This window comes from Tympanuchus pallidicinctus, unplaced genomic scaffold (assembly GCF_026119805.1).
Source record: "Tympanuchus pallidicinctus isolate F22 unplaced genomic scaffold, pur_lepc_1.0 scaffold1, whole genome shotgun sequence".
Lineage (NCBI taxonomy): Eukaryota > Metazoa > Chordata > Aves > Galliformes > Phasianidae > Tympanuchus > Tympanuchus pallidicinctus.
Window position 1 is genome coordinate 47,911,082 of NW_026294618.1, and position 24,145 is coordinate 47,935,226.

Consider the following 24,145-nt stretch of genomic DNA (forward strand, 5'->3'; position numbering starts at 1 on the left):
AAGGCAAAACCAAGCATTTGCATATTAGAACTGTTCAAATAAGTTATCTATTATTATGCAAACACACAGGAATAATTCCTAAAATTTTGATTTCTTAAAAGTAGATACTAATTTGTGTATTTTACTACTAATTGTTTGCTGTAATAGCATGCAGGTGAAATACCTTTCTTTGAACTAGCAAGTTACAATAAGAAGGGGCAAAATCATTTTAGAGAATATTGGATACTGTGGCAATGTACTGCAATACTTTTATGGGTCACTACAAGAAGTATCTTTGCAAAAGGCAATGTGATTCCTTTTGAAAAGAAAGTATTTTGAACCTTATGACTGTATTGACAGCTTCTGTGATCCAATGCAATTTTTTTTCCAGATAACTCTTGTGTAATTTCAGATACTGCATTATTTCTTCTGGATAAATGGATGTTAAAAAATGGAAAAGGCTCATTTTCTAAACCTGGGTGGCAATTTTCTTATTTTGTTGTCATATGGATAAAGCACATGCCATTCTGAGTTGTGCTAGTTCCTAGGAAGAAAAATTTGGTCCTAGATTAATAAAATCTACCAAAATAATATTTGTTTTCTTGGACATTCTATCGACATTCCTAAATGGTCTGTCAGATCTCCTTCCTAAGACATTAGATTGCTAATATAGTTAGTCCCTCATTCAAAGAGTCCAATGTTCAGTGCTGCTCTCCTGACATCTGTCAGCATTTTCTGAAGAAACACAGCCTTTCTGCACAGCACTCCTTTCTAATGATGAACAGTCTCAGAAACATTAAAACATTTGGGAAGACGTCAGGAAACTGTATTCATAACTTCAGGAAGAAGTCAGGAAACTGTATTCATAACTTCAGGATCTGTTGTAGATCTGAAGACTTGGCCACTCAGGGTGGGACTCTTAACAAGGTGAAAGTTAAATTGTCCTGGTTTCATCTGGCACAAAATTGGTTTTCCTCATAGTAGTTGGTATGATGCTATGTTTTGGCTTTAGGAGAAAAACAATTTTGATAACACACTGATGTTTTAGTTGTTGCTGAGCAGTGCTGTACAGAGCCAAGGGCATTTCAGCTTCTGCTATTGTCCTGTCAGCAAGGAAGGGCTGGAGATGCACAAGGGCTGTGAGGGAACAGATCTAGGACAGCTGGCCTAGAATGGCCAAAGGGATATTCCATGTCATACGACATCATGAAGAACTATAATAGTGGGGAAGTTGGATGGGGAGGTCAAGCACTGCTTGGGAAATGGCTGGTCATCAGTTGGTGAGCAATTATTGTGCATCACTTGTTTTGTAAATAGATATATACACACACATACGTGTATGTAAATAATCATTTCTACTATTATTTGTTTCTTCCATCTCTGTCTTGGTAAATGACCTTTATCTCAAACTATGAGTTCTAACCATTTTTTCTGATTCTCTCCTCCATGCCAAACAGAAAGCTGGGTTAAACCACAACAGGAGTATAAGAGGTGAGCCCATTTTGTCAACAGGATGTTGAATGCAGACATGACCCAAGAAAGGGGACCAGCTCCTCTTCACTGTCCAGATGTTCAGAATAGATCAGTGCTACAGGATGACTGAAGAAAAATAAAGTCACGATAAAGTGATGTTTTAAAACAAAAAAATGAATTGCCCTAATATCTGTTGGCTCTTCAGGAACATGAGAAAGGCTGTAGTCTGCAAAGCTTTAGTATATATAGTATATATATATATATATATAGTATATTTAGTGTAGTATAACATGAAATAGCTGAGACAAAATCAGCCTAGACTACCCAGATTTGAGTTTTCATTTCTTTTGAGACCACATCAGGTAGGTAGAAATAACACCATGTTTTATTTACCAAGAACCACAACCACATATACCCAATATATATGGGTTGCAATTTGATTGTGTATGGTGGGCGCAAGAAGTAGTTAGAACTGCACTGTGCCCTGTTCCTGTTCTGGTTTCAGATGAGACAGTGTTAATAGCACATCAATGATTTGGCTGAACGATGGGTGCATTCCTGGGGCCAGATTAAGCCTCTCAGCTGAGCTGGAACAGCTGTCATGAGTTAGACAAGGGATTATTCTATTTGACTGAGTGTGTGTTGTTGGTGTGAGAGACAGAGTTAGCATGGTACTGCACCCTCCTTTCCCCCGCATTGCATTGTTTCCTATGCAGTCTACACTCATGCTACACACAAAAGACTAATTAAAAACATTGCTAAAAGTCACATAATAATGTTAAAAATCTACAGTCTTCTGGAGATGTGTTATTAGCTGTCCCTGTCTGCATGTTGAACATGCCTGTTTTATCTTATAAGGTGATCCACATTATTCTCTATGCCATGAGTCTAGTGTGAATACACGAGGACTAAAGTTTTGAAAGTAATATCCAACAGAGTTAGACGACAGGATATGGAAGTAGGACAGAAGAGAGGTGCGTGGGTCCCATGTCAGAGAGACTTTTGCTGGTATGTTAAAAATATCAGGGTAGTCACACAGAAATATCAAAACATCAACTTGTTTTTACAGGTATAATTGTATTTGAATACCTGTAAAATAAGCCTACAAAATTAATGTTGTGCGTGCTTCCACATGCATGGCCTGTGATAGAGGCTCTGCATGCATGTATATCATTTTTTCAGGGGTGTCGCAGAGAAACATTTATATACAGGGGCCTGCATGATGCATCCAGGGCAAGCCAATGAGACATATGGACTGAAAAGCCACCATTGCTTATGGGAGTTTTTCTTGTTTTGTCAGGACATGGCTATGTGTGGAAAGTGAAGCATGCACTGAAAAGGAAAGCAACAAGTTATTATAATTTGAAATAAGAGCTCTTCTAATAAAATTAACCCTTCTACTTATGTTAATTAACTTGTTTACTGCATGTATTTTAAAAAATATTTCAGACTTGTCTTACTGTAGCACTATGGGATAGTGTGATATGGATCTTTTAGTATGCTGTACCAAAGCAGACCATGATCCAGTATATCTGGTCATTTTCAGATGAAGAAACAGATGCATAACAATGTGACTGACAGAAATGGAGGCATGGTGTAAAAGGTTAATCCAGTCATTTCTTATTTTCCTCTAAACTGTAATATAATGACAAGGTTTCTCCTTAGTATTGCAAGGAAAACTGTAAGTTTGGACATGCTTTTTGCTCACGTTTTTGTTGAAAGATACAAGAAACTATGTACCATCTCATGTTGGTGCTGTCCTGTCGGCTTCTTTGACGGTCCAATAAAGGCAAAGGGTAAGTTCTATCACTGTACAGTGTGTTAGAAAACCTCTTGCTTCTGTTTTATAAAAAAAAATCATCAGATTTCTTTCTTTCTTTCTTTTTTTAAAAAAATTTCCTAATGAAAAATTACAAGCATCTTTCTCCAGTGCTTTTATTCTTTGCACTTCCTCTGAACTTTTTTTTATATTTACTGCAATTATTGCAGAGTTTGGCTCGCTTTCTAGCAGCAGATGTGAGTCCAAGATGTGAGTTGCTTCATTATAAAAACTGAGGACATACTTCTGCAAAAAAAGTACATAAATTCAGCATGCTTAACTGTTGAAAAGTTGTGGGTTTTTTTAGTTTAGCTTTGTTGTTATTACAGTTTTTAGTTCCCCCCACTAACTCAGAGGGCCAAAAAATGTTACCTGCTGTAGGGAACCTGCTTTAGCATGGGCTTGGACTCATGATCTCTAGAGGTCGATTTCAACACCTACAAGTCTGTGATTCAGTGAAAACATTAAACCTCTTTGAAGTGTTTCTAAAGAGACATCAAGAAGAATAAGAACAATAGGAGGTAAGTTTTTCTTTCTGTATTTATTTTCTTCTACTAAGTTGCATTTGCAGGTGAAATAGGTTTTTGCATTAAAAGGTTACTACCATAGCAGGAGGCGAAAGCTCATTATTTTCTGACTTTACATCATATGATTAAGTCTCTGCCAGCCAGAAGTGTGTAGCCCTCCAAGACTTCATTTCCATAGGGGGGGGGTAAGTGCAGGCATGGCAGGTACAAATGGCTGTTTCATGAAAATTGGAAGCTGAAGTCAGGCAGGTTGCGAAGCATTTATGTACAGAAGGTGGCAGAATAGTAGACAAATTAAGCTCTCAGTTTGTTGGAAACCACAAGGCTGTGTGTCCATGTGGCTCCTCTGTCGTGTGGTGGCCATCTGTAAAATAATGCATGGTCTATGTTTTTACTTTTGAATTTAGTAAATAGAGGTTTGCAGCCTATATTTTGTGGAAGCTTCTGGGTGTGTGCAAAGGAGCCGTGTGACTGGTCTCACCACTGCTGTGGTAGGCATCCCCTCCTGCTTTACAATGTTTTATGTAGCTTTTTTTTTGTTGTATCAATAACTGGAATGTATTTGGGCAACATGGCTGTTGTGTAACTAATACAACAATCGAAACCAAACATTGCTGATAAGAACTTATGTTCTTCTGATTTTATTGAGCCAGGGTTGTATCTTTATTCTTAACAGCCTGTAGATGATTTTCCATGACTTTTGTAACTACTTTGAACATGGCTTCTGAATAAAGTGTCCCATCATTTCTGAATTTTTGAATTATATTTTATTTAACTCTAATAAAAGCCTTAAAGTTTGGAGCATTAAAAAAGAAAAAAGAAAGACTCCTTTCTAGGTTTTAAGTTTTGTGCGAGCCTAAAACTCTTGAATCTAAATATGATATGTAAAGAATTTAGCTAGACTGCCTTTTGTTTTATTTTGTTTTAATTGAGACCAGAAATACATTCTAGAAAGTTATTTATTATGTGGCCTAAGTACTAGATAGAACATCAGTGCTCTGACTTAGCTGAGTTCCCATATAACTTCTGCAGTGGTCTTCAGAATTGCCCATCGCTGTTGCTTTATGTTGACTAGAGACAGTTGTTTTCTTTGGGAAAAGGAAAATGATGGAATTCCTCTTGGTGATAACAGTTTGTCCAGGTTTTGCACAGACACCTTTTGGCCTTTATCCTTTTCTCCTGCTTTCCCTTTCTCCCTACACAGGTAGCTATCTCCATTTTGGGCAGTGATCTTCTGCCCTCTCCGTAGGCTTGGGCATATCAACCCTGAATCAGGACTCCAAAAATGGCTCTGAAAGTGGCAGGAAATGTTTTTTTTTCCCAAAGCACAGGGCAAGATGTTAGGAGGGGAACTTCTGGTTCCATCTCCATCACAGTGTTTGGGTCATGATCTTCTTCCTGAACCCATCCCTCCTCAATCATCCCTTTTGTCATCGCATGCTGTCTTCACTGACTTAAATTGGCATTTTATTCAACCTAGTCTTTCACCAGTGAAGAGGCATGGAAGAATATTGAAATGCATTTCATTTTTTTGAAGTGTTTAGATGTTAATAAAGTGAATGTTGCTGAAGAGCTTCAGATGAGGATCTACTGTTCAGTTAAACAAAAAAAGGTTTATATTACTAACCACAAGAGCATTTCTCAAGTTCCTTACTGTCTGCAATCCCAGACATGTTTTAACTCCATATTAAGATGAGGTCAATGTATCTAACAAGCTTCCTCTCTTTTTTTTCTCTCCTTTCTTGCTTTCTCTCACATTGTTTCACATAGAGAAAACTGAGTGCATACTCTGAGTGGGAGTTCCTGCTGTTTAAAGGTGGTTGTCAGTCATAGTGACTGGGGAAACAGCTTCTGGATGCACTGAACACCAAAGGAAGTGTCTGGATGTGAAAAAACAACTTAATATGAAGACCACCAAGATTAATGCATTTTCCTCTAGCAGTTGCAAATTTGTCTTGCTTTGCTCTTCCCCCGCCTCTCAAACCGTGTCATTTTAATCAAGTTTCTGTAAAATACTGTTCTAAATTGTTATATGCCATAAGACTGATTACTGGTTATACGTAGAATGTGAGAAAGGAGAAGGGAAGATAATTTTTATTATTGCCACAGGAGACTGCATCCACTTTGTCTTAAATCTCAGCATGTAAGGTCACCAAAGAGAGCGTTACTTTTTGATAAGCAAAATAGGTACAATATTACTTCTGAAATAGCTAAGTGATTTGGAAGCTAAAGCACAATCATCTCATAATCAGGCTGGCTCCAAACTGTGGTGTTTAAGGGGAGGGGGCAAGCCCTATTTTGAAGTGGTCTGGACTTAAATTTTGCTATTACTTAAAACGTATCATTTTGAATGCCAGAATGTCTTACTGAGTACATTCACTAAAGCTATGTTTCTACCTCAGCCAGCCTTTAAATATCCTCATACATCCTAGTAATTATACCACTGCCTCTTTGTACTAATATATGAGTTTAGCTGTCATTTTGATATTTTAATGTTAGTCACTATGCAGCTCACAAATATTTAGATAAATAAAATCCTGAATGTCAAACCTCCCACCCACATAACAAAGATAATTTAATATTTCTGATCCTGTATCTGTTGTTCACTGCTTTAGCTCTGTATAAATTGTTATCCTAATTGCAAAATCACCTGATCATGCATTTGCAGCACATTTCTATTGATCTCACTTTTGAATAACTTCTTTCACAATGGCAGGGTAATAATCATATTTATTTTGGCATATGCATTCAGTATATTTCCTCCCTGCTGTGTAAACATGCAGAGAGCTGGTATTAGGAAGATCCTGCTTTGCCTGTGCGTATGTCTGAAGAATAACAGGTCATAACTGGTTGAAAGAACATGAAGCATGTTTACTGAAGTTACTGGCAGGGACAAAAATTGTCCCCTGCAGGGTGTGAATGTGTGAGCATGCAAGTCTGGTACAACACACACACAAAGTGAGAGGAAAACACCAGCGTCTTGCCTTGCAAGTTTTCTTGCCCCAGTGTGGAGAATGATTATGAAAATCTATCACTTGGTACCTATAAGGCACTTTCAAACTCCCTAGAGAGATCGCCTAACCAGTGTACAAGGATTTGGAATGGGGTTGCCCAGTGACTTCAACCATTAGTTGCTTTTGTTTCCTCAAATATTAATTAAGAGGGTTCAAGCCACAAGTGAGAGATTGAGGAGACTGGACTTGCTAAGGTAGCAAAGCTGGGAGAGTTTACTTTGCACAGTTTAATAGAGAAATGCATGTATTGATGTCAAGGGAGTCCAAATTTTTAAGGACCGGGCAAGGAACAAAAAAAATCCTGTCTGAGAATTCACTCTCTAGCACACTCTGCAGATACAGACAGCCCATTTTACCTTTTCTGTGTTAGTCATCCTACTTGCAACACAGGATTAATACGTGGCTGATGTTATTATGAGGTGACTTGGTCAGCATGGGTTAACATTCTGAACATAAAGAAAAGCCAAGTAGCAGGAGTTTAGTTTTATTAAGCTGTCCTGCTTCCTTCTGTATCTGACTGAGATTTGTTTCATCTGTACCTACCTAGCTGCCTTTTCATGCACACCAACAATTTGTACAACAGAAATTTACAGTCTATTAAAGAAAATTTACACCCTCTTAGAGAACAAAGGGAAACATGTAGGTGTGAATTTTGGATGCTGTTGTAGCGATATATTTGTTTGTACAGATATAACTCAGAAAGAGATGGAATTTTGTACAGTGTTTTATGGTGTTCTAAGAAACAATTAATGTACAAACACCTGTGCATTAATTAAAATCTTTTGCTGCTATTTCACAGTATCATTTTTATTTTTTCTATCATTTCAGTGGAGTAATCTATTCATAAATTTTCCTCATGATATATAAACTTGTATCTTATGTTACTATTATTTACCAGCATGTGTGCTTAACTCCTACCTTGACAAGGCAGACTTCCATTGGCCCTTCTTTTTCTGCCTCCCTATAATCACTTCCCCTATGCTTCTTGATATATGGCTTTTGCTAGGGTTTCCAAAACACTTATTAACTGTTGTTTTGCCTCTTTTTTTTTTTTTTTTTTTTTTTTTTTCCCTACCAAAGATCTAATTATGAAGAAACCTTATTTTTTTTAACTCATTTCACACAGATCAAATCTTTCTGAGTCCTACAATAGTGAAGATGCTCCAGCAATATGCCCTAGGGCAAGAAGGTAGTTTTAAACTATTGTAAAATATTGATCTTCAAGCATCTGTGGATTGACAACTTGATAAAAATTTGCTTGATAATACTTTAGTTTACTTCTTTCTTAAGATCTGAGCTATGAGCTCTTTGAGTAAATCTTTCCTTTTAAGTAAGCACACTGTGTAACTGGCTCTAATTGAGGAACAGAGTTGAACTGGCCATGGATTAAGGAGAAATAATGGCATTTCTGAGACTTAGAGTAAAGAGAGCAACTTCCATAGTGAAACTGTCTACTTAGCATTAGTAACACACGGCTAAAGTAAAAAGGTTTCACATGTGCTGCATATCATCTGATTTCATCCTCTTGAGAGTCTAATACACAGGTCAGTAAGACTTAAGTTATGATTTAGCTGAGCAGATGTGGACTGAAAAAAGTTTTAGAAGAGAGAGTGCAAAGCCAAATATTGTTGAACCTGTTATTTTCACGAAGAATTTTGCTTGGGCTTTCACAATTCCACAACATTGTGACTTTGTTGCGTGTGTTTGTTTGGCTTTCTATGACTATTTGCTACACAGATGAGGGCATGATAGTAGTAGTAAAATCTTTTTAAGTCTATTTTTCTTTGTAATCATCTTGAGCTTTACTAAAGGTTTTCTTGTTTGTACGCTAGATTCTGAAACATACATGAAAGATAACTTACTGAAAGAGTTTCTATTTTCTAGTCAAGACTTCTGCAGCTGCCTACAGTAATTGGAAGAACTTGCAATAAAAATCAGAGATGAGTAAGCGATTTACAGATGTAAGCTGATATGAATGACATTCTATGCAAAATACAAATAGCTCTGAAAAATGCTAGTTTGTTTGTTTTAAATAACTGATCTCTGTAAGATGAGACCTGATATTTAATTTCTTATTTTCCTTGCCATGCAGTGTGTGTATATGCACAGTGGTGGCAAGGTAGAATGTGGATGTGCTATACTGACCATGGCACCTGCTCCTCCAAGGAGCTGAATTTCTAGAAAGAGACACTCACTCTACTCCCATCTACATCCCACTACTTCAGTTAGTAACTTAAGGCTCAAGATCTTCATTTCTCTGAAGGAAATGATGTTGAAGTTTGTGAAGCAGTCTACTTGCATAATGTAGAACTATTTGCTTCAGAGGAGGCTTGAGGTTAATAGCTGTTCTGCCTAACTTAGGATCACCTGCATGCTAAGAAATTTTGCAAGTTTTTCAGATGTCTAATCTTTACCTTTTTTTGCTGCAATTTATATATCATTATGCTTACTCCATCTATTATAAACACGGAGAACAAATTGCTCACTTCCTCACTGTAGCAACTGTTTGCGTATCTCAAGCTATGTTACGTTATCTTTAACTTAGGCAATTGTTCATGCTTTCCAGCCTTTTGGATACTCTTGTGACTATTCTTTCTATTCTTCAGTTACTCTACATCATTCCTTTGATATTAACCCTGAAACAGGATACTGTGTTCAAGTGGGGGCTTTATCAGAATTAAACAGAAGAACACAACTACTTCACACATTTTCCAACCTACATTTTTATGGTTTCATCCTAATATGGTATTTAGTCCTTTCATAGCAGTATAATGTTCTTGGCTCCATGATCCAAAATTATTTTTAAAACTTTAGAGAAGATAGGAATGATGTAGTAATAGAGAGAGCAGAAACTACCAGAAGCACAGCTTTCTGTGATCCAGAGTTAGATATGTGGACAGTAAGAGTCCAAATGGTGAAGAAAGAAGATTTACATTCCTGCATGGAAAGTCACAAGTGCTAAAAGGAAATGGCTTTCTTCTTCCTACAGCTGAAATAAAGATCTATGTGCAAATGATACCTGAAGCCAAAGTACAAGCAATAATACAATTTTACTGAAACAGAGCTGGTTGAGTGTCAAAATCTTTCTGCTGTTTTCTAGCAGGCTGCAAATTTATCTGTTAGATGGTTTCCTGTGATGACAATCTGTACTTTGTGCAAATGTTCAGAGTGTAATGAGTCCAGGCCAAGCAAGAAATCAGGGCGCTGCTCTTCAGGTCTGTCTCTCCCAAGACCTCATCCTATTCATGAGCATTGCTCTGAGCTGTAAGAAATTAATAACACATTCAAATGTGGTAGTAGCATTCTTACTGAGTGAAACGCAGTGCTCTATCTCTGTTGCTCATAGTCTGAAGAAGTGATGTAGGATGTACTAGTTACATTGCACGGTACCAGCACTATAGGCCTACTTGACTTGGATAGTAATCCTGGTTTGAACATGTCCAGTAAATAACCCTCTTCCTCTATGAAGGAGTGAATGGTAAGGAGTGTTTTGTTGTTTGTTTTCTTAAGCTCCTCCAACTGCTGGTGGTTGCTGGTGCATGGAGATAACATCTCAGCATCTCAACAGAGTGAGTTTACCCAGGCAGGCCTAATGTGTGACAGTGTGCTTGGTCCTGCAAATGCACAGCTTCTTAATTTTCTATGAAAAAGCTGATTAATGCTGTAAGAAAGGATCAGGTTTTCCCCAAGGAACTTCCCTATAACTGATGTCATGCTAGTCATGTTAGCAGAGTTGCAAATCACAACACACATGATAGAAAAGCTCCACCTCTCTGGCACAATGGTTTGTAATCAGTTTCTGAGCATGCCAGGTGGGGTGGCAGGCTCCCTGTATCTCCTCAACAACAAAAAGTTATTCAGCAAATTAGTGCAATACATTGATTTTTTTTTCCAGTGAGGTGTTGAGAATGAAATAAATGCCTTTCATTTCACCTGTGTATGTGGCCATTACAGCTCTAGATAAAAACAGTGTTAATAAAAAGGGACAGTTATTGCCAGTCCAAATGCCAAAAGCAAGAAGTGGTAAATGTGGTCTTTTTTATATCATCATAGGCTACTTTCTCAAGGGTGTCGGTACAAAGAATAATGTAATTCTAGATAAAATTTTAAACTGTTTTTCTCTTTGCTATTGTATACGATGTCATACATTATTGACGGAAGTTCGCTGTTTATAATGACTATCTCCCTGGTGCAGTCTTTTAACCATGATTCTCTAGGCTATTTTATAGAGTATATATAAAGTCCTGTATTTTGTTAGTCTTCTCTGTTGTTTATGTTGGTTGGTGTGTGTCAGCTGTTCAATTAATACATATGTTTTTTTTCTCTTGCAGGCATGCTGTTAAAGATGCTAAAAAGCACCATGAGGGAGATTTTACAGGCTTGGACAAACAAGTATCAGTGTGATCTGAACACAGGAGTAGTTTTGCTAAGATTATCACTGTCAGCTTTCATGAAGAAAGAACTAAGGAGAACTGAAGTACAACTCCTACGCTGCTGAAGCAGTCAGTCATGTAGTGTGGAAAAAAAGAAAAAAGTACCTGCCAGTGGTGGCTACCTCATTTTTATATCTAGCTTCTCCAGTTTTCTCAAGTCTTCAGCACTACAAGAAATTCTCTTAGAGGAACAGATGTGCTGGAGAGTTAGCAATGAAAAACAGAGGGTTTCACTTTAGGTTATTCAGCTGAGTATGTTTCATCTGGATAGGCATGATAAGTCGTCATCTGATGAATATTTGCCTGCCTTTTTTAAAACAGATGGGAAATATAGTGGTGTTCCTAGGAGAAAAAATATTATTACTTTGGAAATTTCTGCTGGCCCTTAGCATGGAAATAAAGGAATTACTCTAGATGATTTGAGAAAAATATGCTACAACATTGGCTTGCTGAAGCTGGAGGGTCTGAGCCATAGGAAAACAGAGGAAAACCTGGCTGGATAAAAGTCAGATTTCCTTGTTTCTATTTGTAAACATTAATCAGAAGCTTTGCTTGATGTGTTACACTTGTGAGAGGAGTGGAAATATCCCCATTACTCAACACTTCATCTCCTCAGTTGGTGCTAGCAGAACTCACAGTGCGGTGAGATCTATCCATGATCACCAGAGGCTCTTCTAGTGGGGAAGAAGCGGCAAGTTGATGATGTGAGTCAAAACTTGCTGGTGGCTGAGGTGAGTTTATGAGTGATTTTTACATCTGTATTAGCAGGGGATAAGTCTCAGTGGCCCTAGTGAATTACCCTCTGCAACCTTAAGTAAAAGGTTCATTTTGGCATAGCTGAGACAGCACTATTTTTCTTCTTTTCACTTAAAAAATAACAAAAAGTTTTTGCTCTGAGAAAATTTGCCATGTATTCTGGGATCGCTGCCACAGTGTACATTCTCATGCAAATGGTTTTTTATCAGTAGTGTGGCTAAGAGCCTTGAAAATCTTATTAGTAAAGGTTAAGGTCTTCAAAAACCTCTAACCCAAATTTTAATCATATTGTTCTTATTCTTCTGCAGATCTACTAGAATTCTTAGCCACATTAGAGACTTTTACACAATGACTAGCAATTCTTGTTCTCTCACAAAGCCCCGTCATGACAGAGTTCAAGCCATTTATGATATAATCGATAAGGAATGCTTCTATAAACCAGGACAACTGCTTTACTATCTTTTCCTGTAGGGAATTATAATAGCACTATGAGGATTATTATTCTATAGAGAGCAACTCTGCTCAAACACAGGACCTAATTTTACCTTCAGTTTTTTTTCTGTGTGCATGCACATAGATCTAGTTATAAACTGTACATAGACCACTTTATGAATTTTTTTTTTTTTTTTTTTTTTTTTTTTTACTTCATAGCTCCTGAAATTATTTTCATAAATGGTAATTGTTATGGGAGATATAGAAAGAATGGGGATTCCTGTGTTACACAAAAGTTTATTACTCTGAAATATCAGATCTTCTATGTGTGGCAAAATCTATGTTAAAGTTGTTAGATTTTCTCCTTTGTTCCTGTGGGAAAACTGTTCTTGAGCCTGAACTTCAGCTCCTTAATAGATGAGAAACTTTCCTCTGTCTTCTGGTGTAAACACATTCCTGGCTAACTCGTGCTTTTTATTAGCAATTGGCTCGCATCTTATGTAACATGTTTGCCCTTATCCCTCTGTGATAGCTCTGAGATTTAGTAGATGACAGAAGTGACTTGTTTTACTTGGGATTAAGGATGGATATAAGCACAGTTTTTCAAACACTGTATCAAATTTATGGAAAAACAATTCTATTACTTTTTACATGACTCTGCCTCTGCATCCTCAACCATTAAGGTTTAATTTGGCCCATAGTGAAATGCTTCTTTTGTAACTGTTTCAGTCAAAAGTATTTTAACTACAAGTCTTCGTAACCATAAAATCCTTTTTTGTGTAGTGCCAGTGAGTCTGAAAAATCATTGAGTGATGTTTCACAAAATGTTTGTAGGTACTCTACTATCTGCAAATGCTACCTTAGCAGCTGAAAAATTCCTTCTGCCCGGGTAGCTCTGTAGGTTAATTCAGACAAGTTTGGGTAGATTTGCCTAGACTGAGAACTACAGAGAACATAAAATTTTCTTGAGTTTGTATGAGTAGTTCTTAGTAAATTTCTGGCGCAGACATAGACTTTCCAGCTGAAGGGTTGAAAGATGGTGAAACAGCCAAGTGTACATAGCCTGCTCCAGTCAGCAGGTCCCTGTGCAAGGCAGGAATGTCTTGTGCAATGGGAGACAGAGCTGTGCCATCCTCTGGCAGTGTATATATATACTTCAGGGAATTTAATGTGTGTGTAAGAAAAAAGAATGTCTTTGGGGCCTTGTTTCACTAAATGGTTTTGTAGTGCTTGTTGATGTTTGATAATGTAATTTTTTTTTCTTCCAAATGTCTGCACAGTCTGGTTTATTTTGTCAAATTCCTAGTGTGAAGAGTTTCACATTTGCAAATTGGGCATGGAAGAGATTTGCTCTGGGCTGCTGATTTTAATGGTGTTATCTGTCATTGCAGCTCTTATGCCAGCTCATATTTAGCTATGTGTTATTACAGATGACAGTGAATAATATGAGAAATTCCTTTGTGTAGTGTTTTCAAAAATTAAAAAAGAAAATGCAGCTCAATGCCATGAAAATAACACAGTCTATTTTGAAAATAAGTACTTAGGGAACTTCACGTTTTCCTTTGGAAATGCTTGTTACTGTGAGACCTATGTGTATAGAGACTAGCATGACAATTAACTTTGTGTGGGTCAAGTGCAGTCTGTTTGAGTGATGTGATCACTCCAGAGTACTTGCTGACAATTAGTTTTGTTGGTCTGTGCTGCATTGTAGGGGCACCTGGGAAACCTTGCTGTGATTACAAGACTCTCCAGCCTAGTGCAGGCAAGACCTTGGCCCTTGGTGTACTGCCAGGTGACTTGCTCCTGTTCCCTAAGATGAGAAGAAAGGACTGAATATGAGAAATGAATATGCATTTGGCACGTGACTGGATCCACTTCTCAGCTGTTAGAAGCCTCGCTTTTTATACTGTATAATACTTATGACAGCAGAAAGATCAAACTTACAGAAGAGATATTTGTTAGAGCTGGTGAGAAGCAGCCACTTAGCATTGAGTGAAAGGCTGTACAGATAAAGATGCTGCATTGAAAAATTCTGATAAAAACCACACTGAACAGTAGGAAGCATTTAACAATCACTGTGCTTAATGCCCTGTCATAATTTACATAGAGAGCTGTTCAAAAAGGAGATGGAATTACAATGGAGGAACCTGGCAAAATCCTGAAAGCTGCTCTTCTTTTAGCCTTCAAGCAGGAATGCATCTGGAATGTATATTTCCACATTGTTCTCTATAAAGCTTTAATTTTGAATTCACATATGGTACTTAATTTGCATTTTTCATACAGTCATTAATGCTTTGGTGAACTCAAAAGGTCTAGAAAAGTATTCAAAGCCTTGGATACTTCCCAGAAATGTGCTTATGCTGTACTGGCCTGAAATTCAGCTTGAAATCTACAGATCAGATGCTGACCAGGGATTTTGATTCTTTCTTTGTGAGGTATTTTAATAATAGAAGGCTTTTTCTTGGGCTTATTTTATATTTTGGACTAGATTTCATGCCTCTGAACCATTTTGCTATTGATATCTTTTCAGTCACGTTACTAGTAAGGACCAAATACAAAGTTGATGGCAAAAGAACAGGATGCTACAGGGAACTGAAGGTCAATGTATCTCGAAAGAAAAGCAGTAGATTTAGGGATTGAAACTACCCTGGAAAAAAGCTTCTGTCTTAATCTAAGTCAGGAAAAGTGAGTTCTGGCCATGGTAAAGTCAACAATAGGCTGCTATCCACATCAAGGAAATACAGCAGCAATCACAAGACTTGTAAGTAAGAAGGTACGATAGGTGAAATACCCAAATAACAGATTCTGGCTCATTTTCAGGGAAGTGCACAAGATCAACAGGATTTACTTGCTAAGTTTGGGATTTACTATTGACCAGACAGTCATCCAGTAGTGGGGACAGGACAACAACCTTAACTAGCAGCAGAAAAGCACTGGATAGCATGGCATGCTGTCTTTACCATGTGGTGGATAGTTATTTGGTAGGAAGATGTGACTAGCTGAAGGCAAATCTTAGAGAAACAGCGTAATCTTTCTTAGTTCCCCAGCCCAAAATAAATCACAAGCTATCATGAGAAAACTCATTCTCCTTTTTTGTCTCCTATTACATGAAGCAATGAATGCTTTCAAATATGAGAGAGGAACAGTGAGATAGCCGATGAGAGACCAGTAGGACTTCCTCGCCTCATACTCCTCACCCAGGGATAGTGCAGTGTCTGTTCTGTTACTCTTATCTTTTATCTGTGCAGCTGTGATTTTCAGATCTTCATCTACTGGAGCTACTCTGCTGAGTGGGAGTAGGTGATTTGTTAAGTGCTTGTCTTGGAGTAAACTACTTGGTCATGCGAGTTAGTCTGACAAAAGAACAAAGAAGAAAGTAATTGGTAATTATTCCTCCTTCCCTTCTTTCTTTCTTTTTTTTTTTTTAAGGGATACTTTTACAGCAGTGTTATGTACCTATTTAATTACTTAGACCAGTTGATGAAATAAAAGCTTTCGTCCCTTGGCCCCTTGCATATTATTCTTGTTAATTATTTCTTAATTATGCTTCCATCGTTTTTTCTGATGCCACTTCCATAACTTCTACATCGGTGAGTACAGACGTGACAAATCTAAAAACTTATCCCAGAGAAGAATTGCTGCTGTGCTGGTTCCAGTGGAGGCATAAAACATAATGGGTGACTCAAAGGTAGTCAGTCAGGAGTTCCCTGGTGGCTCATCTGTTTTGCTATGGGTAATGATCCCTCAGTGGCATGCATGTGCACATGCCTATGGTCCGATGTGTGTGGGGACACACTTGCACAAGTGTGTGCATGTGCTCATTAACTAGCTCGAATTTCACATTAGCCAGCTAATTTTTCAGGATGGCTGATAGCATATTAATCGAGAACACGTTTAAGCAGATGGGTTTGTCATATGTCTCCCTAATCCTAACAGAGAGGAGAAGATCTGCAGTGTGAAAGACGACTGTAGATTGCAGTGGTCCACGGTTGGTTTCTAGAGGACAAAAAGACTGAATTCATTTTTGCTGTTGGAAGTGTACAATGAGGATGTAGAAATTTTGCTGTTATATACAATGAAATTTACAGAACCTGCATTCAGAAAATATAAGTCCCTGCACAACTTCTCTGACCCTCACACCTCACTGTTTTAAGGAACAGTGACCAAATTTGTTAGAGGATACAGATGAAGTAGAAGTAAAACTTTAAATATGGATGTACAATTGAGAGAAAGGAAAGGAAATGGAAAATATTGTATCTTTCCCTAGGGGCTGGAGATATTATAAACAAAGCATTTTCAGCCTATGTGACAAAAGTAAGTCACGATGCAAAGAAATAACTAGAAATAGTATTTACATCACAGGGCTTATTTATTCCTTAAACTGCATCCACTGCCTACCTGTCTCCCCCAGCAAATTACTTCCAAAGAGATGTTTTGCTATACTGGTGTTCATCAAAATTTTTTGTCAGGCATCTTATGCAAGGTAGTTCAACCTTTAGTCTGCTTGCAGTGATTCACCACTACTATTTATATAAGGACTGGGCTTGCTATTTGAGCGGCACAGTTATACGAAGTTTGATGATTTTGCTCTTTGATAAGTACTTGCACAGGCACAGCTACCACTAACCACATGGTGCAGTCCCTACAAGGCAAATTTTACACCAGTATGTTTCCTGGGTTTTCTTTTAGCAAATAATAGTCAGTATGCTCTGTCTTCTGCATTTTTCTGACTCCAGACTCTAGAGGAAATGCTTTGAACTACATTTTTCATAACCACAATAATTACTTTCCATGACACCTTATGAACACAAAATGGCATAAACCAGAACACTCATGGCTGAGATTTTTAAGTTGGGTTTTCAGTAAGTCACAGCTTATTTAGATTGTTCCTACAATGCCTTTGGAAGCCATTAAAACTGCACATCAGTTGTTTAGACATAGAGAAGTAAGGCCACAAGAGGAGTTATTTGAAGTGAGCAGAGCTCCCTTCTGCTTACTCACAGCTGCGTGGTGCACACCTGTGAAAGTCTGACTATCTTCTGGTTGCAGAAAAGTGCATTTTTGTAGCATACTATGAAATGGATTGGGTGCTGCAGGGCAATAATCCAATATGGCATTGATTTTTGTTATGTAATATTTGGTAATCTCAAGTTAATAAATAGCTTATGCCCCTATAAAATGTATGTCCTAACACTTAGCTATTCTACTTCCAAGTGCCCTTCTGTTCCTATATCTGCATATCAAATGAGTAAATTATTTTTGAAATATTAGCAACCGGGAAGTGCATACAACTGCCTGGGTTTTCTTGCTCCTCTGAAGGATGAAATTTCCCTTTGCCCTTAAAATTTGCTCTCTCACTTTTATCAAAAAACTTGGTCACAACTCTTTTCATTTCTGTCATGAAAATCCCAGGAGCTGTTCCTAGCAGTAAGTAATACAATGAAAAAGAATTGGCCATACTGAACTTTTGGGTGGAAATGAGTTTGAAGGCTCAAATCTGGGCAGATTCATGGCTATTTTCCAGGAAGAAAATGAGAATAGTAATTATGAAGAGCAGACCACAAAGGATAAAAAGATAAAGGACAAAATGCACTAGTTAAAGGAAATGGTATTACTTAATTCTGAAATGGTACAATAATCTAACCTCTGATGAATTTGAGGTGAGTGGTAGTGCTGAGAGTTCACATAGTACAAAAGAAACAGAAGAGTGAGATGTGAGATAAGACTAGCAGAAAAAGAAAGACTGTAATTTTAAGTGAGTTTGGATTCTACCTTATGGTTTTTGTTGCCATTGTAACGATAGCTAAATGAAATGCAGATGGGGCACTTAACTAACAACTATTTCTTGCGCAGCTACTATGTCAATAATTCAACCTATGTGTGATTTGAAATTAGATCTGATCCAGATTCATGATCAGAATATTTTAAATCCAATTAACTAAATCACAGATCCTAATGTAATTACTGTTAATATCTCCTGATACTAAAGGATGTGTACAAGATCAAGATGCATGGCTCAATATAGACCTTAACTCTCCAGAGGAAAAGAAAAAGATATGTAAACAACTGAGTAATTTTGCAATTTATTATTTATTTTGAATGTGCAGAGTTATTTTTTTTCTGGGATTTTTTTTCCCCCTCTGTTGTCAGTTTAATGACTTTGTGAATAAATGTGACTCCCCTCCCCCCACCCCAAACCTTCTCTAAGTGAACGGTTTTTAATAAAGTTGTAACAGATCAATCATCAAAAGGTCTTGGCAGAAAAATCGGTAGGTAATAAAAAAAAGATAAAGGACACTGAAATGATGGGAGTGACATGTGGTGGGATATTAGCTTTATGAAGACAACTTTGTCCAATAAGAAAAGTTAGGTAGTAGTACCACATGGGAGCAAGTGGAGGCTTCCTACCACTGCCAGAAATGCTTGATGCCGTTTCTGAGTACAAAATGTTATGGTGGAAATGACAAGTGCTTTCAGTGTTAGATGTGCTTAAACCAAATTAAATAGACATGTCAATTACGAAAAATTTAAGGATTCTCTGTCTATCAAAAAGGTGATGGCTGGACTTGCATCTAAAGTGCTGACCTGGGCCCAGACAATGTGTTTCCACTCCAGAGCCACGCCACAGGCTATCCAGTGTTCTGTGTTCCCCACAGCAGACTCTACTCTCCTCATGCCTGGTGTTACACTGTGAATGGTACTGCATTGTGATTTGAATACACTGAGCGTGATGGAAATGCTAAACAAAATCAAGTCCAGCCTAACTGTATGAATTGATGGATCTGTTTGAACAGGTTGCCCAAAGAGATTGTGGATGCCCCATCCCTGGAGGTATTCAAGGCCAGGCTGGATGTGGCTCTGGGCAGCCTGGTCTGGTGGTTGGCGACCTTGCACATAGCAGAGGGGTTGAAACTACATGATCACTGTGGTCCTTTTCCACCCAGGCCATTCTATGATTCCGCAAGAATTTGTGTGCAGATATGTGGAAGAATATATTGCCTGTAGAAACACACAGTCCATATTATTTCAGATGGTGAGTATATGTTGAGTGGGGAATATGCCCGCCATTTTCTTGCAAGACAGCTACACAAGTGGTTTTTTTTTTAATACAATTGACTCACTTGGTTTGTTTCCAACTTTGTTTATCTGCTCTCACTACTCAGTCTCTGATACTTGCACCTCCATGCTCCTTTTCCCTATAGCTCCTTCTGTTCTTGCCTGCAGCTTTTCCTGTCACAGCTGCTACCATGGGTGCTCTCTTGCTCTGCATTCCTTTGTCTTGCATTCCTCTCCTTTCCTTCTCTTGCCTTCTCCAAAAAGTTCCTCACTCTTTTAAATACAAATAGATAAAATTCTCCTGTCTGTTACCTCATGGGATGACACCTGAACTGTCTCATTTGAAAGGTTGCCTCACTGTTTGTACACTTTTCTCCTAATTTTTACCGCTATATTAGGTGATAATGGGAGGTGGAAATTGTTGTCCCTGTTCCTCCCCAGTCTTCCATTTAAGATACTTTTTCCTCCTTACCCTACTCCTTCTCTTTCTCTGAGTAGCACTGCCTATGCTGCTTATGATTTTTCCTCTTTCCTTATTCTTGGTGCTACCAATATTTCAGTCAGCTCCTAATCAGTTTTGCACCCCAGCTTCAATCTTTGGGCTCTCTTTCTACACACGGAACTGTCTATTGTCATAACTAACCTTCACATACATATTCACATAAGACATGTTTTCTTAGGAAACTTCTGTCTCACTACATTGGCCTTCTAAGGTTGGCGCAGAGCTGTTCAAAGTCTTCAGAAATGACATGATACATACAAAGACTTGTTTGATTACTTGTCCACAGAATAACTGTAGGATAAAGCTCTACAAAAATCCATGAAGAATACGATCCTAAAAAACGATGTGCATGTTAAGTAGCTAATCAGTGGTAGTTACATTTCTAATGTTTTGGGCATAGTCCTAAAAGTTGTGGATTTTTAATATTATTACTGTTTATTTTTCTTATTTTATTTCACAGTGTTGGATCTACCCTGCTAGCAGTTACTGTAAGTATGGCTGTTGGAGTAAGTATGGAGCATGGCTGTTTTCTGTGATGCAGGTGGATTTTTTCTTCAAGCATTCTGTAGCAGTACACTTTATCCATTGTGCTGCAGGGGTTTTGTAGTTTGAAAAAGCTCTTTCTGAAAGTATGAAGAGGGAACATGGGAAATGTCGAGAGAAGCATAGCTTTGCTCCCAACATTTTGCTTTTGAGGCAGATAAGTGTACTACCTATTAGTAAAGGCATCTTTAGGAAATACAAAAGGAAACAAATTGTGGTTTTGAACACAGAAGATTAAACTTTTAAGAAACTAGTCTCCTCTACAAAACTCTTCTTTCTCTCCACATTCCTAATTCATTAGAATGAGATACCTAAATATGTACAACAGGAATCATTTCTAATGAATGGAAAAACAAACTGAGCATAGCCCTACTGATTCAAACAAATTGATTCTACAATGGATTGGAACAATAGAATTATATTTGAATCCTTATTTGCTGAAGAGAAGAGATAGATAAGCAGGACTTCCAGTTGTCAAACTATGTTATTTTTATTAGTGGTAGTAGTATTTTTAAAGAGGATTTTTCTTTTCTCCATAGCTCATTTTTACTGTTGTTGCTTTTTCAGTGTGTGGTCTTAATCATGAATTTGTAACATTTATGTTTATTTGTATGGCAGGGGCCTGAACTGCCATAGGAAAGCATAATATTTTTAAAGGAGAATTAGCAAGAGAAGAAGCTGGATCATAGAAAAGGAAATAAATTATTCACAGTCTCAAACATCAGAAAATTATATTTCAAAAATCCTGCAAGCACATTACACTTTTTACAAATGGTCTCTTTCTGCAGCTTGGTATTTTTTTTCTGTCATTGGTCTCTCTTTTATTTCAGAATAATACAACAAAGACTTCACAGTTTTATATTCTGACTTAACCCTTCCGAAGCGAATTGCCAACACAAAAACAGAATGTGATCGTCAAGAGAAAAGACAGTGTAAGTACTGATTTTGCAGTGAATTTAAATATGGGTACTGCATTGTCTGAGACTTTCAAAACCAGATTGCTGAGAGATAAATAGAACTTCATGTGGCTAAGGTTTGTTTCTAAGTCAATTTTCACTCATTACAGAGGTGACTCAGTAAAAAACGTAAGTATAGTTCTAGTTTTAAATGCATGTTCACAAAATGTAAGTACTGGTCTAGTTTTAAATGTATGTTCACAATCAATTTGACTAATCATGACTTTAATAACCTGGATGAATTGGAGCTAAAATACAGAGTTGCCATTTTCCTTAAAATGATATGTTTAACTTTAAAGACACACAGAAATCTTGAACAATTAATTAATTAATTGCATTAAAATAGGGGTGGCCAGCAGGGAGAGGGAGGTGATTGTTCCCCTCTTCTTGGCTCTTGTGGGGCCCCATTTGGAATACTGTATCCAGTCCTGGGGTCCCCAGCACAAGAAAGACATAGAGTTCTTAGAACAAGTCCAGAGGAGGGCCACTAAGATGATCAGAGGGCTGGAGCACCTCTCCTGTGAAGAAGAATTGAGAGAACTGGACTTGTTTAGTGTGGTGAAGAGAACGCTCTGGGGAGATCTCATTGTGGCCTTCCAGTACTTAAAGAGAGCATATAAACAGGAAGGGAAACAGCTGTTTACGAGGGTGGATAGTGATAGGACAAGGGGAAATGGTTTTCAACTGAGGCAGGGAATGCTTAGATTAGTTATTAGGAGGAAATTTTTCACTCAGAGGTTGGTGACACACTGGAACAGGTTGCTGAAGGAGGTCGTGAATGCCTCATCCCTGGAGGCATTCAAGGACAAGCTGGATGTGGCTCTGGGCAGCCTGGTCTGGTGGTTGGCGACCCTGCACATAGCAGGGGGTTGAAACTAGATGATCATTGTGGTCCTTTTCCACCCAGGCCATTCTATGATTCTGTAACCAAAGTCAGCTGTACAGCCAGGTGTCCACTTTCTTGTTTATTGCTGAACTTACATTGATTAGACTTATTCTGCTGTATTTGACTTGTTGAATATTGTTTTTATTTTTAAGAGCAAGAAAGAGCCAGACAGTCCTTGATAGAATTTACATCTCCTTTTTCCTCCTAATGCAGTGGAACTGGATAACAGGAAAGTTTCATTGCTTAATCCAAGTCTTCCTTTTTCTTTTTGTCTGTCTGTCTGTCTCTCTTCCTCGTGCAGCTTGATTTCAATTCAAAAATCCTCATAGCTTTCTCACTGTGCTCCTCTGCCTGTCAGACCTCTTGCCACCCTCTGTGTTTACACATCTGGCATTTTAGGCTTTGGATGTATGAGAGCTTCTGCAAACAGCAGTCAGATCTCTGAAATTGCAGTATGTCCACAGTGAATATGCTTATTTCTTTCTCCGTGTAACTCAGTTTCTGACTGGTATTATGTGTAGATTGCATTAGCAACTTTTCCTCTCATTCTCAGAGAAGCTGAATTGCCTCTCATATTTCTCTCAAATAATGGGTAATCCTTCCAAAAACTGATTATGGTATAAAATCCATCCCTACGTATAATAATTACATGTATTCAAAGCATATTACAAATATCTAAACTTTGTATCCAAGCTGTGAAATGATATAATTGTGATAAATATGGCTAGAATAATCTTTGTGAGATCCTCCTTCTCTTAAGACAGATTCAGTTATACCGAGAGCCTACTTTGTAGGTGTTTGTACATGCTGCTCTTAATAGCATCCCACCCAAGAGGGTCCGTCAACTTCTAACATGGTCCTCTATTCCCCAATTATCCTTTCAATTAAACAGATCCCTCCTTCAGCCATTTATCTTACATCTTCTTTTCTTAAATTTTCTACATTTTTTTCACAGTGAACACAAAACAGTCTTTCCTTTCCCTTTTATGTATCTCAAAATCATTACACTGTATTTTTAGATCTTCTTTTTGGTAAACTGAACTTCAGCTCTCCTTTCTCCTTTTCTTTTCTTTTTTTTTTTTTTTTTGAGATGGAGGGAGGGGAAGGTGTTCTAATACATATACATATACATATATATATATAAACCTTTTTTTTCTGTTTGGACTTTCTGATTCACTACTTCATTGAAGATTGACAGCCTAAAAGAAATAATGTGTTGACTAATCTTTAGTAGCTTTTTTGAGGTGTGTGGAAAGCTTGGACAGAAGAAGCTCAACTTTATCGGTAAGTGGGCTGCAAGCTGTTTTCTGTTAAACAGCGTTTCTGATTAGTTGCTTTTTCTCTGTTTCATAACTATACACTTGATTGTTTCTATGTGAAAATAACAGTTACTACTTGCTTTTATTGCATGCTTTATGTGCTTATATGTATGCTCCTGTTAATGACTTTAAATTTGAAATAATTTACAGTTCTCTGCTCCTCTGAGACAATTATTTTTCTGTCCAATCGTGAGGACTCAAAAGCATGGGATGAGCAAGAGACTTGAAAGATTCTCAGTTAAATAGGAGATGAGCCTATTAAATTACCAATTCAGAGTCATAATTTCCTTGGGATGACTTGTTACTGAAAAAAAAAATGTCTTGGGCAAGTGTTCTACTAGATTCAGAGTAAAATCTTATTCAGCACATTGAAGCACCTGGCCATTAATCAGAAGTGGAATGAATCATGATTTTCTGTGTGCTATGAGTTTCTTAATACCACTGAAAGTC

The 24,145-nt window shown here is 37.7% G+C and overlaps 1 long non-coding RNA gene across 1 annotated transcript in view; it reads left to right on the forward strand.

The window, feature by feature from the left end:
• Positions 1 to 15,821, forward strand: part of LOC128083711 (uncharacterized) — a 44,303-nt gene extending 28,482 nt beyond the window's left edge. Inside the window, exons 3-4 of the long non-coding RNA XR_008208163.1 lie at positions 11,144 to 11,976; positions 14,145 to 15,821. This is a non-coding gene — a long non-coding RNA (uncharacterized LOC128083711). The remainder of the gene's footprint in view (positions 1 to 11,143; positions 11,977 to 14,144) is intronic.
• Positions 15,822 to 24,145: the final 8,324 nt, after the last annotated feature.